The following is a 14,861-nucleotide window of genomic DNA, read 5'->3' as shown; positions in this document are numbered from 1 at the left end:
AATATGACAAGTAATCTGGATTTTATATTTGTTTCATTAAGCATCTGGCAATATATGTTGGATTTTGTGGTGTCTATTAGGGGTGAGAGTGATCACTACCCATTAGAATTGTTGGTTGATGGTACTTTGTTCAGTGAAATACCTTCCTATGTAACAGCTGAGGTTTCTAACCTAAACTTATGTGATGAGCACCATGTCAGTAATAACAGGCGTGCGCTGAAATGGTGCCAAGTTCTTGATCACGAAAATGCACTGGCAAATGTATACTCAACCTTTGACTCAATCTTTGGGTCTTTAGATGATCAATTGTTCCTGCCCGAATGCTATGATAGTTTCATCGAACTCCACCATGTATTTTTTGAAAAATTAAAAATGTGTCTGACAAAAATGCCAAAAAAAATACATCAAAATGTGAGAATGGGGTGCCATGGAAAACTATGGTATGACAAGTCTTGCAGAGCAGCCAAAAGGGATTTATTGGTAGCAATAAAAAGTAAATCGAAGGAGGATGTGAGAGTGGCTAGGGAATTTTATAAATCTACCCAAAATAGCGCAAGAATAAGATGGGAGGAGTCAATTTGGGCAGAGATGTTGGCGGCAGCTAAGGCAAAAGACAATGTTGGGTTCTGGAGGTTGGTGGCCAATGGGTCCCATGCAGGTAGAGTTGTGAAGGATGTTTTTTTAGATGAGTTGACCTGGGTAAATCACTTCACATCTCTCTACAAACAATATGACAATGGGACTGATGTTACAACTTGGTCTTCGCCACAAATTGAGTGTATGAATTTCACAATTAATGAGACAGAAAGAGCCATTGCTGATCTAAAAAGTAGTAAAGCCCCTGGCCCCGACAAAATTCCAGGTGATTTGTATAAACACGAGGTTGAAGTATGGGCCCCTTATATAAATCACTTGTTCAATGCCCTGTCTAGCAATTGCCAATTTCCAGATAGCTGGCGCGCTGCGGAGGTTGTTCTTATATTCAAAAAGGGCAGTAGGTCGGTTCCTTCGAACTATAGACCAATTAGTTTGATGGATATTTTGCAAAAGCTTTACTCCAAACACTTATTGTTTCGAATGAACGATTGGATCGAGGAAAATGCCATACTTACCAAATTACAAGCTGGGTTTAGGGGCAAGATTAGCACCATAGACCAGGTGTTTCGATTTTGTTGTTTATATTGGAAGTATGTGCTTATTAGGAAGGGTCGATTGTATGTCGCCTTCGTGGATTTGAGGGCGGCTTTCGACCTTGTTCCCCGTAATCTGCTCTGGAGGACACTCAGTGAAGCTGGTTTTCCTGGATGCCTCCTGGCCCAAATAATACATCTACATGATAGGAACCACGCAAATATCAGGTGGGGACCATGTGGAGAATTGACACGCAATATTCCCATAGAGCGTGGAGTACGCCAGGGATGCGTCCTGGCACCCACTTTATTTTCGCTCTTTGTAAATGACATCCCAGATTATCTGAGCAGTAGTCCCAATGATTCACCAAAACTTAGTGGGGAGTTGGTGCCGGCTCTACTTTTTGCGGACGACACCATCTTGGTATCACAAACCAAGAAGGGTCTGCAAACCCTTTTGAATTCCTTCAGCACATATTGCATTAAGAAGGGCCTAGAGATAAATATTAATAAAACTAAATGTATGGCTCTAAACCCACCCAAACCTGACAGGGGGACTTTAAGTTTGGATGGCCAAATTTTGGAAATGGTGGACAACTTTTCCTATTTGGGTGTAGTGTTAGATTCGAATCTGACATGGAAAAACCAAATAGAAAAAAGTAAGATGTCATATGCCCACAATGCAAGACCAATTATCAGTAAACTAAAAAATTGCTCAAGTAAAAGTATTACTCCTGCACTTGAGCTATTCAAATTCAAAACACAGTCTGCTGCCCTTTATGGGGCAGAGATATGGGGAGCTTGGTCGAAAGATAGCTTTTATGGGCCTGATAATAGATTCATGAGATCAATCGTAAGGGTCCCAAAAAGCACCCCATTGATTCCACTTCAAATGGATTTGGATTTTAAAAGAACTGATAATTATGCTACTTTAAGACCATTAATGTTTTGGGTACGTCTATGGTCAACCCCTGAACTAATTGACTATAGGAAAGGACTCCAGGAGATATTGGGTCTTGATTCCCTGCATTCAATTGTATGGCTTAGGCATGTAAAGAAATGGTTTCTTATCCTGGGCTTATCACAGTTTTGGGAGTGCCCGGAAGGGTTACCGTCTAATGCAAAACTCATGGTAAAACACACATTCTGGTCTTTCATTACAACCCGTCTAGTAAGCGGTATCAATATTGGATCCCTTACCCAAAATTTCCTAAAGTTCAAGGAAGAGCCTTTTTTTGAGACCTTTCTGGACGAGATTGAGCCACCGCTCGCTAAGTCCTTATTCTTGAAGTTTAGGTATGGGAACCTTATGACAAGCTGTAATGTTGAACGCTGGACTAGGAAAAATGGGGACGGGGTTGACCCTAAATTAGGGAAGTGTATAATGTGCCCAGGCACGCACATGGAAGACGAGCAACATATCCTTTTTTTCTGCTAAGCATATGACAAAGCAAGGAAAAAATGGATCAAAGCCTTGTGCAATATCCTAGGAATAAGAACATGCTCCCAGGCTTATAGGATTGCAAAGACAAATACCCTACAAATTGTCGTATTTAGTATTAGCAAATTTCTCCTGTCAGTTTACTATGTAAGAAGGAGGGCTGGTCAACCATTATGAGCAGATAATTTATGTAAATATTCTTGTTAACTAATATGGTGTATGACGATGCGCTTTTAGGAAAAATGTAATTGGTGACACTTTTTCTTATGTATTTTACTGGAAATGGTACTAGCATTTTTTTAACACGATGTTCTTTTTAACCTGTACATTCAATTTGTTTGTTGTGTGCTAGGCCGTTGTTTTATATGCATCTTTTATGGCTGAAAAAGTCGAAATAAAGATTAATTGAATTGAAATCCACAGTGATAATTTCAAATGAGATGTAATGTTCTTCATTGAAACCAGAGAAATAGAGATAAATGTAGGGCGTAACAGATGGCCAGAGGGCAAATTGTTGTGAACTGCTGTTGTCACTAAATGATAATGATTAAGAACAGAGAAGCCCAGTAGAGTAGATTACATCAAGCGTAGAGTGGGAAGACAAAGCCCTTCGTCTAAGTTACCAAATTTTAGAATACATCATATTGGGCAGTATACTGAGAACTTAGCTTTACACATTTCAAAAATAAATGGAAAGCACCTGGAGCAACATAAAGTAAAAGCAAATGCATTTGGAAGTTGTTGGCAGAAATGAACTGAGAAAGTATATTTACCCCAAGAGTTTGAGAGTATGAGGTAACTTTGACATTCAAATTCTGGAGATTAACTTGGGAAACGTTGTCACCTAATATATATGTCATTAATCTTTTTGTAGTATGTTGTGATCACATAGAACAGTGTTGCACATTAAAGAGGGGCAGTGCAAGGAGGATAACTTTCATAAGTCCTCCGGCCAGGGCTGGGGTAATCAGTATATGCTCTCAATGTATAGTGCTGGTGAGCAATATGAGATTGATCACTTGATAGTGAGTGGGAAAACATTGAGGACGTTGAGGGGCTGGCGAGGCTTATAAGGAGGAAATGGGTGTGCAGGAATAAGGGGTGCCATCCATGCTTGGAAGGACCCAGGCAGGATTTCCTTAACCTGTTCCATGCTCATGACGAGCTCAGCTCGTCATGAGGCACACTGGAGCTGTGCTCATGACAAGGTAAGCTCGTCATGATCAATGGGATTTCAAAAATATCAGCACCCAGCGGGAATTGCCTTAGCAGTCAAGGTGTTAAGAATGCCAGTCTGACACTCAACCCACGGATATGCAGTGAACAACTTTATATGTATGATCTGTTGTCCGCTGGCTTAGCTGAGGGATGAAGGGCACACCCTTCCTATTCCTGAACAATTAATTCAATGACATCGGAAAATAAATGGAAAAGGAATAAATAAGAAAGAAATTGGGCACAAAAACCGCAAAACTGAAATAACAAAAATACCAATAAAGTGGTCATGTCCTGCTTAATACAGGCACATAGGAGTACATGGAAAAAGCTAAATAAAAACAAAAGCAAATAAAGGGAAGGCATTTATGGCTTTTAAAGAAATAGAAAAGCATGTGCCAAAGTAGGGAAATTATGTAAATATTGAGCAAAAATAACATCTAAACAGGAGTAAAATTAAGGAGTGGGCTTGAAGCAATACGGCCCACAACTAATTTGTCTCAACTAGCTCTGTCATTGCATTTGTAAGCTTACAATGAGGTACATTCATGTGGCAGAGGAAGCAAGTCATATGCCTACTTGAACAGTACAGGCAACTATCTCTTTTTATTTATTTTTTTATTTTTATTGACATCATGAGGAAAAAAAAAGAAAAAATAATACGATTTAAGGTTACATACAAATAATCAAATAATAATTAATAGAAGACAGTTAGCAAGGTTAAAAGTTACAAGTAAAGAGTATCAAATCAAATCAAATCAAATTTAGCTTTATTCGATTTATCTGCAGAAATCATAAAAGCATACAATTACATTTTATACAACAAATTTTAAAAGGTTTTCCCCATCAAAAAATTTATAAAGAAACTATAAAACAATTTTCCATATGTAAAAAGTCACTGATGAAGATATGGCCGGAAGCCTCATGTTAAAGCGTCTAATAAAATTTAAACATGTAGGGCTTACATCATAGAATTTCTATATTTCATTACTGACATTAAAAACCGAGAAACAACAAAGATGACATACACCTCATCTAGCAAGAGTAACTTCAAATAAGCATTTTTACATGTTCTTATGCCCCAACGTTTAAGCAGAGGTAAGAGGAACAATTTCCTTGGGGCAGAATACAGGTTACAGAAAAACATAATATGAATATTACTTTGTAATGAATGGTCATCGCATGGGCAAATTAGATTCAGCGAAATCCAATCATTTTGTTTTGGAAGAGTGACCATACGGAAGAAAGTGCCTAAACGCAGCCTGGTAAGAAGCATACGAGGATAAGGTGCAATTTCAGTCTTAAGATACAATTGTAAACCTTCAATAGGGGAAATTTTTGGTAACTCAGGGTGGTATTTTTGAGTTTCTCAGTGTCCCATCTAACGCTTTCCAGGTGTGTGATTAAAAGTTTTTTGAGAGCTGGCCTAGACAAATGTTCTATGGACTCTGGGTCATCATAATATTCAGGATGTCCAATTTTAGAGAACATCAGCCGGACGTGTCGTAGCCATTTAATTTTGAATGCAGCATCCAGGTTCATACAATCCGTGATGAGTTCTCTATTAAGTTGGCATTCCATAGTGGTCCAGATTTTGTGCCAAAGCAAACACGGTGATAGCTTTATAGTGTCGCTAAGGTATTTGAGGCCAGTCTCAATGTGAGTAATAAAAGTTGAAGTAGATTTACTCACGCCTAGTAAATAGCGAATAAAAAGATTCTCACAAATTTGGAGTGAGGACACATTTTCGAAGCCCCATAGGCCTGCACCATAAGTGACTGTCGCTACACACTTAGCTTGGTAGATCTGTAGCATCTCGGCAGTTGGTTTGCCCCCAATTTTAGCTGCAAAAGTTCTCAGGGCCCCAATAGCACGGGTAAAGGCAAGCTTCCTAGCAGACACTGCATGTTTCCAAGCTCCTTTCCTCTCAAAAACAACACCCAAATAACAGAAAGTGTCTGTACTCTCAATTCTTTGCTCGTCAAGATATATCGAGCATTGTGGCTTTTTGTTTTTTTGGGTGCATGGCATAGAGAAAGTTTTAGAGATGTTCACTTTCAGATTTCTTTTCCCCATGTAGGATGAAAATTCACTTACGGCTCTCTGCAACCCTAGCTTAGTCCTAGACATAATTGCCGCGTCATCGGCGTATAATAGGATGGGTACAGGCCTGCCATTGACGGCTGGGTAGTCAATTGGCTGATTTATTAGATGGTCTACAATAGAGTTAATATAAAAGCTAAATAGAAGGGGCGCAAGTATACAGCCTTGCCTAACCCCTCTATTTATGGCAAATTTCTGAGTACATTGCCCCTGAGTCCTGAACCTCACTCTGGCACCGGCATCTCTGTACAGTTCTTTTATAAATGCGACGATGGTAGGATCCACCCCAATAAGTTCCAATGTTGACCAGAGCTGCAGATGATCCACACAATCAAATGCTGAGCTAAGGTCAACAAATGTAACAAACAGGTCCCCTTTTTTGGCCTCAGTATATTTGGACATCAATAAGGACAGGTTTAAACATTGTTCCTGGGTACCCAATCCCTTTCGGAAGCCATATTGGAATTCCGAGATGACCTTTTTTTCTGTCTCCCAATGCTGAATTCTCTTAAGGACGATCCTTCCTGCAATTTTCATGAGGCCGTCTAGCAACGATATGGGACGGTAGCAAGCAGGATCGTCCCTATTTCCCTTTTTAAAGATGGGCACTACAGTTGCGTCTGACCAGGTGTTAATTAAGCCGCATTTATTTCCCATATTTAAAACATTAGTTAACATGGGAGCCCAGAATTCTAAATTTGTTTTGTAAAGATCCACTGGTGTATGGTCGGGGCCAGGTGCTTTCCCTGAGGGGCTTTCCCTGATTGCGTTTTCAACTTCTAAGGTAGTGAAGACCAGATCAATTGGATATGGGGATACTGGGGGGTCACTTGACTGATATTCCTGAGTTAATTTATTCAAGGAAGAGATTACCTTTTGTTTGTTCTGGGTGTCCCCCTGGCTATTGGTGTAAAGTTTGCCATAATGTTCTACCCAGAGCTCTGCCGTGATTGCTACATCTATGCAATTGTCAGTATCTTTTGTGTTGTATACTGATCTTATAACTTTCCAGAAGAGGTTAGTGTCCTTATTCCTGGCAGCTTCCCCCAAAGCTTCCCAGGCCTCCCTTTTCATGGTTGCTTTCCGATGATTGATTTCCCTCTTGTACTCTCGTCTGGCCTGGGAAATGTGAACCCTGTTTTTCGGAATGGTGTTTAAGGCTTTCTTCAAATTCTTTAGGGCAGCTGTACACCTAGAGTCAAACCACCCGCATGCGTGATTCCCGTTCTTTTTGTGGCTCTTGGTTAAAGTATTTTTTATGTGCAGCTGGATATTAGCGAATGCTGCCATAATCACCTTGGGCTCAATATCTTCTTCCAAACAGACAGATATGTCTGCAAAGCAAGATGATATGAGGTTGTGAAAGAAGATTGTAGGGTTCAATTTCTCCCACTTGATCACATAGCCATTTATCTTCGTTAAGGTGACCTCTAGTGGATAAAGTGGACCGCCAGATTCCTTTGCTTTCTCCTCTAAGAGCCTAACCCCAAAGGTAATAGGGTAATGATCGCTCATTGGGTCATCCCCTATCTCCCAAAAAGTTATAAAATTGGGTTTAGTGGGGGATATCAGTGCAAAATCGATCGTAGTTTCACAGCCTCTTCCATTATATGTTGGGGCAAAGGGAACTGGGGGGGAGCATGCCTGATTAATGAAGGTAAGATCAAAAGAGAATATAATACTGTTAAGGAGAGACCCCAGATTGGTGTGTGAGAAGTGAAAAGGGCCATCCTCCTCATGATCTGTAAGGCCGCACAAACCTAACTCAGAAAATGGGCAGATGGCACAATTAAAGTCTCCCACCCAAAGAACTGTATGGTCTCCCATATTTTGATCTCTCACTTTATGGATGTGATTTGACATTTTATTCAAAATCAATTCCATTTCACTTACTGGCATGTTGTTATAAAAATTCACCAGTATGACCTTTTGTGTAGTGCCCCATTTAAATGAAAGGATTTGGAAATATTGGTCAGAGTGGAAGTTATATACCTTTATACCCCCTACATTCGAAGTGTATATGCACAAACCCCCTTTATTGCGACCCTGTGTAGAGGGCGCAGCGGGTGAATGGAATGTTCGATACCCCATAATGTGTCTTTCCTCTGCCAGCCAAGTTTCTTGCAGGCAAAGTATGCCATGCTTCTTCACGGTCTCCAACCAAGGTGTGTGCATGATCTTATTGCCCTGACCTGCTACATTCCAGGATAACAGTGAGCGCTTTAATTCGCTAACTTCCCGATGTGTATGGCCCATGTTCCCCGTTGCATCTACTGGGACTTGGGAATGTACCCTATCTAAATGTGGTGTGGCCTGCACTAAGAGTGAGAGTGGGAGCTGGACAGGGCAGGGTTGTTCCACCACCAAATGGATTGGATTGTTAACATTGAGTGATGATTTATCACTACTACTGGCATTCATTGAGTGATTTTGGTCACTCGACCGGGGTGGGAGATCTGCGATTCCCAGTCAATCCACCTGATCTAGGCATTCAAACCTATTCATAGTGGGTGCTCCTTCCCACCAGTTGTTAGTGGGTTGCCATCCCTGCCCATACCCCTTCCCTCTGTGGTTGTGAGCAATAGTCCAGGCCCCAGGACACTCTACTACCTGTTTTGGAGGGTAAAAAAAGGTAAGGGGTTTAGTAACAATGGCTTGTTTAGTCGCATATGGATCCCATGTGATGATGAGATGGGCTGTATGGGGGTCCGCAAATGACACCACGATGCAATCTCCTGGTATCGATTTGTAAGTGCGACCCACCCATGGGACTCTCCTGGCCATTGTTGTTGTGAGGGAGCTGCCTGTTGACATTTAGCCACTAGATCACTTTGTTCTTTAAGGACCACTGGGTTTCCACAGTGTTAGGGTCAAGCGGAGGTACCCCAGCCAAGATAGCAACATAGGGCCCGGCCTCAGGGGGGAGGTCAATATAGCCTCCGCGAAAATTCTGGTGATTTTGGTGTGAGTTAGGTCTACGCTCTAAAAGGGGAGTGATAGGATTGCTCGCCTTCTGGTCAGCTCTAGAAAAAGATTTGGGCTGCACCTGTTTTTTAGAAGGTTCTTTCTCTGATTTTGGTGGATTGGATAATGGAGAATCAGCGACATTTGCAATTGTCCGGGGTTTAGGAATTGGAATAGGTTTGGATAATGGGGGGGGTAAAGGTGAGGGCAAGATTAAAGGAGCACGGGGTGCCTCCCTAGAGACTGGAGCCGTTTGGATGGCAGTATTAGAGGCTGGTACAGGTTGGATGCCATCATTACTAAGCTGGGGGTCACACTCATTAATTTTGGGATATGTTACTTCTAACTGTTTCAGGCTAAGCGTAGCCAGGGATACTAAGGTTTTATCCATTTCAAGAAGGTGGTTCTCAATGCGTGACAGTCTGAGTTCAAAAGGTGTCAATAGTTGTTTTAAAGTAACCCAGACTGTTTTGAGAAAGTCTTCATCATCACCCGCTTTATCAATGTCCCTCCCTAGCTCGTTTTGCCCTTCCCTTGTTAAATTATCGCCACGAACGCCAGGATTCTCTACAACAGGGGCAGTAATAGGGTTGAAATAAGTAAGGTTGGTATCACCCCCTGTTAGCTGAATAGCTGGAGGTGATGTTTGTTTAGGCTCCCCTGTTCTAGGCAGAGTTCTTCTGTGATTGAAAAACTGCTGCCTTGCAATTTTTGCTTTCTTGCGAGCATAAGCAAGTTTTGCATAGTTTTTCTTTTTCAGACTTTTGTGATGCAGGTTTTTACTTTTTGTTACAGAAAAGGAAGGGGCAGGAATGTCCGGCCAAATGGTAGGGTTTCCCTGTTCAGTAAGCAATTGGCCCTCACTAGGTTTGGAGGTCATGGGTGAGAAGATGAAGGAAGAGTCTAATGGTAATGGAGAGGAGGAAGGGGTGGAGTGATGAACATCGGCGAGAATCAACAAGGGGGGGGGCATGACGGATGTTGGGGGGATACAGCAGACGCAATGTTTCCCAGGGAAGATTTTTTAGAATTGGCAAATGTTTCGGAGAGTCTGCGCGCAGCGTCTAACTCGATTGAAACCCTCTTCTGCATCTTTGTGATTTCGGCATCTATGGCCAAGTTTGTTTTTACTAGAAAATCGTCCAAGGTACCATTTGGCTTAGTTAAACCCAGTGCAGTCTTACTGCGACTCCCCCGAGTGCACATAATGTGTGACAGTTATAATTTCAGTAAAGAACTCACTAGTCTCAAAGTCCAGGCACGATGACAGTGGCAAGAACCAAGGGAGGAGGGCCAGGCCAGTCCTCTTAGTCCTCGAACGGCCTCAAACGGTCCCGCCCTTGTCCCGGGCTTCTCCCGGCGCCCTCCCGGCGCCCTCCCGCGCGCTCCCGCGCAGCGGGGATGTTACTTCACTTTTATGCCTGTGAGGTTGGTGGATAAGGGGGTGGAGCCGGCAGGGAGAGCAGCCCAGGTGGTGACGGGCGTGCGGGGGCTCCTGGTCCTTGGAGTCCCCCGCTGCAAGCTCGCAGCCCTGCCGGTCAGTGGAAACGCCCAGCCCCTTGCTGGAATGCAATCTGTGACGGCCGCTGCTAGCCGCGCAGCGGGACCCGCGAAGCGGGTCCGGCCAGAAGTAGTGTTAGCAGCAGGCAGCAGGCAGCAAGGTTGCCAAAGGTCCAGAGGTGAGGTTTGTCCGTATTCAGCCCGGAGGAATCCGCCCGCAGAGTGTTTGCTGCCGATTAAGAAGGTAGATGGGGGCGGAGCCGGCAGGGAGAGCAGCCCAGGTGGTGACGGGCGTGCGGGGGCTCCTGGTCCTTGGAGTCCCCCGCTGCAAGCTCGCAGCCCTGCCGGTCAGTGGAAACGCCCAGCCCCTTGCTGGAATGCAATCTGTGACGGCCGCTGCTAGCCGCGCAGCGGGACCCGCGAAGCGGGTCCGGCCAGAAGTAGTGTTAGCAGCAGGCAGCAGGCAGCAAGGTCGCCAAAGGTCCAGAGGTGAGGTTTGTCCGTATTCAGCCCAGAGTAAAGAGTATGTGAAAAGAAAAAGAAAGAAAAGCGAATTTATATTATTGGTCCCCAGGTTTTTTCCATTTTCCGCATTGATTGAATTCCCCTTGTCTGGGCCAGGGCGTATTCCATTTAATATGTATCCTTAACCAATCTCCACCATTCTAAGACTGTCGGTGAGCATTGCTGTATCCAAACCCGTGCTATTTTAGTCTGGCACAAGTAATTAAAATATTGATTAAATCAGTCTGACACCCGTTCCCATTATACCCACCCACCAATACTTCTAACGCAGTAAGTATAATTGGACGTGCAAGTTTCTGAGAGAGAACTTTAATAACTCCCTCCCAGAATTCAGTTAACTCTGGGCATGTAAAGAACATATGCTTCATGTCTGCGGCCCTTTGGTCGCATTTTGGACATTTAGTGCGATTGTTATTACTATTATTAGATGACCACTTCGATATTCTTTCTGGTGTGTAATATAGCTGACATATAGTTTTATATTGTTGTAACCTAAACTAGAAGAATGCACAGAACGGCTTATGCTGTTAAGGGCTGTAAAAATTGTGGTTGGCGAAACATCAGTATCCAATTTCCTACTCCACTTCTCTGCTAATTTCAAGCAGTCATCGTTCCTAAAGCCACTAAGATTTTTAAACCCCATACTGATCAATGATTTATCTTTTTCTGTGTATATACAATTCCAAATATCAGAATCAGAGATAGTCATAAGATTTAGCCTACATATAAAATAGTCACAAATCTGATAGTACTTAAATCAAGCCCCTTCAGTGAGATTATGACCATCCTTCAGTTGTTGAAATGTTATAAAGCCATTATGATCATACAGATCTCCTAGAGTTTTTATGCCCGAGCTAGATAGGTATTTACCGGCTTGGTCATGAAAAATTTCCGGGAAGCCAGGGTTACCCCACAGGGGTGCTCTTCAATGGTACAGAGAATAATAACAGTATCCCGCGCCATCTTGAATTTTACCCTCTTAAAGTAAGTTGGGTCGTTAAGTCTATAAAAAACATATTGGAATCTTCCCCCAGCATAAATTTATGAAAGAAAAACCTATTGATGGGATTTAACAGACTGCGGAAGCGACTCAGAAAAGTCGACCAAAAGTATAGCTTAAAATGTGGGAAATCAAGGCCACCCTGATTAAACGGAAGTTTTAATAAAGCAATAGCTTGGCGAGCTGTTTTATATCCCCAAATAAAACTACTAAGAATCCGGTCTAAATGCTTAAAATAAAGATTATCCTCCCGTAAAGGGAGAGAACAAAATAAATAGGGATATTTAGGCAAGATCTTCATTTGAACCAAGTTTATTCGACCGATAATACTTAAAGGCACCTTGTGCCATTTTTTAAGTGATGTAGCAGTTTCTTTTAGTAATATCTCATAATTTAAAGCAGGTATTTCATTTATTTTAGCAGACATTTTAACCCCTAGATAGGTGGCAGCCTCTCATACTCCCTGTATAGGGGTCAGAGATTTATAGTTCATTATGATTTGGGTCTTATTGGTATTAAGCCTGTATCCGGAGACAGCTCCAAATCTTTTTGCTTCCAATATAATACCCTTCATAGGTTCAGACACATCTGTAGAATATATTGCGATGTCGTCCGCAAAGGCAGTTATGAGCCAAATACAAAAGGGGCTATCTGAGATTGATTCTGTATAGCTGATATGAAAGGTTCCATTATTAAAGCGAATAGCAAGGGTGAAAGAGGGCACCCTTGTCTAGTGCCTCGTTGTATTGGAAAAGTGGAAGAGCACTTCCCTAAATAGCTAGTTTTAGCAGTCGGATTATCATATAATGCCTGGATCCAGTTCAGAAATTGGCCTTTGATACCAAATGCCGACACTGTAGCCCAGAGAAAGTATACCTTCTCAGCATCTAGTAATATCATACCGAGCGGGTTTGACTCAACCTGAGCTACATCAAACGCCGTTACAGCCATGTTGATGTGAGCTGTAGTGTCACTCTTTGGGATAAACCCATGTTGCTGGGGTGATACCAAGCCAGGCATTAACGGTGCCAGCCGGGTTGCTAGAATTTTAGCAAATATTTTAGTATCATTATTTATAAGCGAGATGGGTCTATAAGACCCACATTCATCAGCTGGCTTATTTTTTTTCAAGAAATAATTTGTGTGGAATTCCAGGATTTAGGGGCTTTTTTCCCTAGCCCAATGGAGCGAATAACCTGGGAGAGTAATGGAACAAGTTCTTCTGTGCATGCTTTATATATTTCCAATGGTATCAAATCTTCCCCTGTCGCTTTACCAGAAGGCATTGATGGCTAGTCTAATTTCTGCTCCTGTAATATCATCCATTAATGAGTCGGAGTATTCATCCCCAATGCTTTTGATTTTAGTTATAGCAATGTATCTTTGTATCTCATCTTTGATTGTCTGATTTTCAGGAGTGTAAAGTTCTTGATAATATTTAGCAAATTATTGCAGGATCAACTTAGGATTAGTATGTATCTGATTATTAGCCCCTTTAATTTCTTTTATAGTTGTTTTGGCCCTATCCTTGGCAACCTTATATGCCAATATCTTGCCTATCTTTTTCACCACTTTCATACTGTGAGAATTGGTATTTTTTTAACTTAGCAATACTTTTTTCCCTAAGAGTATTTTTAAGAGAAGATTGTAAATTTATCAACTTATGACCCAATTCTTCTACTTTTGCCGACCCCGAGAGTAGTGCATCAGCTAATTGATTCTCAAACGATGTTATATCAGCGATAATTTTCTCATTTTCACTCTTACGCTCCTTAATCTGTCTCCATATAAATTGTTATGCGAACCCCCGTATGCTGGCTTTACAGGCATCCCATACTATTAGCGGTGAAGTCGAATCGATATTTATACTGATAAATTCTTTCGGATGATCTTTTAGTTCTCTTAGAAAATCTGGATTTAGAAATAAATATCTGGGGAACGAAAATGGCCTAGGAACTTGTCTCTCTGCTGCTACATTAAAAGATAAAAGAATGGGATTGTGATCCGAGTTAACTCTCGGGCAGATTACCATAGTACTTGATTCTAGAATCCTGTTGGATACCCAGGCCATATCTATGCGTGACAAACAAAAATACACAATTGAAGTACAAGTGAACAAGTGATTAGGGTGTATTATACAGTGAAACAAATTTTACAACACAAAAAAATATTAAATGAAGTAACGGTCCAAGAATGTAGTCAATGTCCACAAACAGTATAATTATTTATATTTTTCTGCTGTGTTTTTAACAAGGACCAGTTGTTCACTTGTACTTCAATTGTGTATTTTTGTGTTTTGACATTTATTGCACGGACAACCGTCCTTTTAACTGTTGAAATTAATTGCCGTAACGAGATTGATAAATAAGAATTCTTTTCTCGCTTCAAAAATCGTGTGGTGTGTGGTTTTCTGATTCTATTTTCTGTGACTGAGTGAGAAAAGTTATTAGAGAATAGTCTTTACAGCTAAGAAATTGTTGATTCCCCGACAGAACCAGTTTTTGTTTGTCATTATTCACCCAGGTTCTGAGGGTCACTGGGTTGCCCCATTATATTAATGCATATCTATGCGTGAGCATAATTTATGTACGGCAGAATAGTAAGTATAACCAGCTATATTTGGGTGTAAATGCCGCCAAGCATCCTTTATGGCATGGATACGGGCCAGATCTATAATAGCAGCGCATGTCTTCCACATTCGCTGAAATGACCCCCGTTTAGTAGTATCAATGCTATAATTCATAATACAATTAAAATCCCCCATTACTATATGTTCCCCCTCCCAGCCCAACAACTCCATATTAACTTGATCCACAATTATTGGCTCATCTATATTTGACCCATAAATGCCACAGAACGTATATTTGCAGCCTTCAAGTGTCAGCTGGACAATAGCCCATCTACCCGCTTTATCGACAGAAGTTTTACCAATTTCTACTCTAAATTGCTTTTGTTTTAAAATTGCTACCCCAGGGGATGAAGT

Source organism: Lissotriton helveticus, chromosome 11 (assembly GCF_964261635.1).
Source record: "Lissotriton helveticus chromosome 11, aLisHel1.1, whole genome shotgun sequence".
Lineage (NCBI taxonomy): Eukaryota > Metazoa > Chordata > Amphibia > Caudata > Salamandridae > Lissotriton > Lissotriton helveticus.
Note: the sequence above shows the minus strand (reverse complement) of the source record.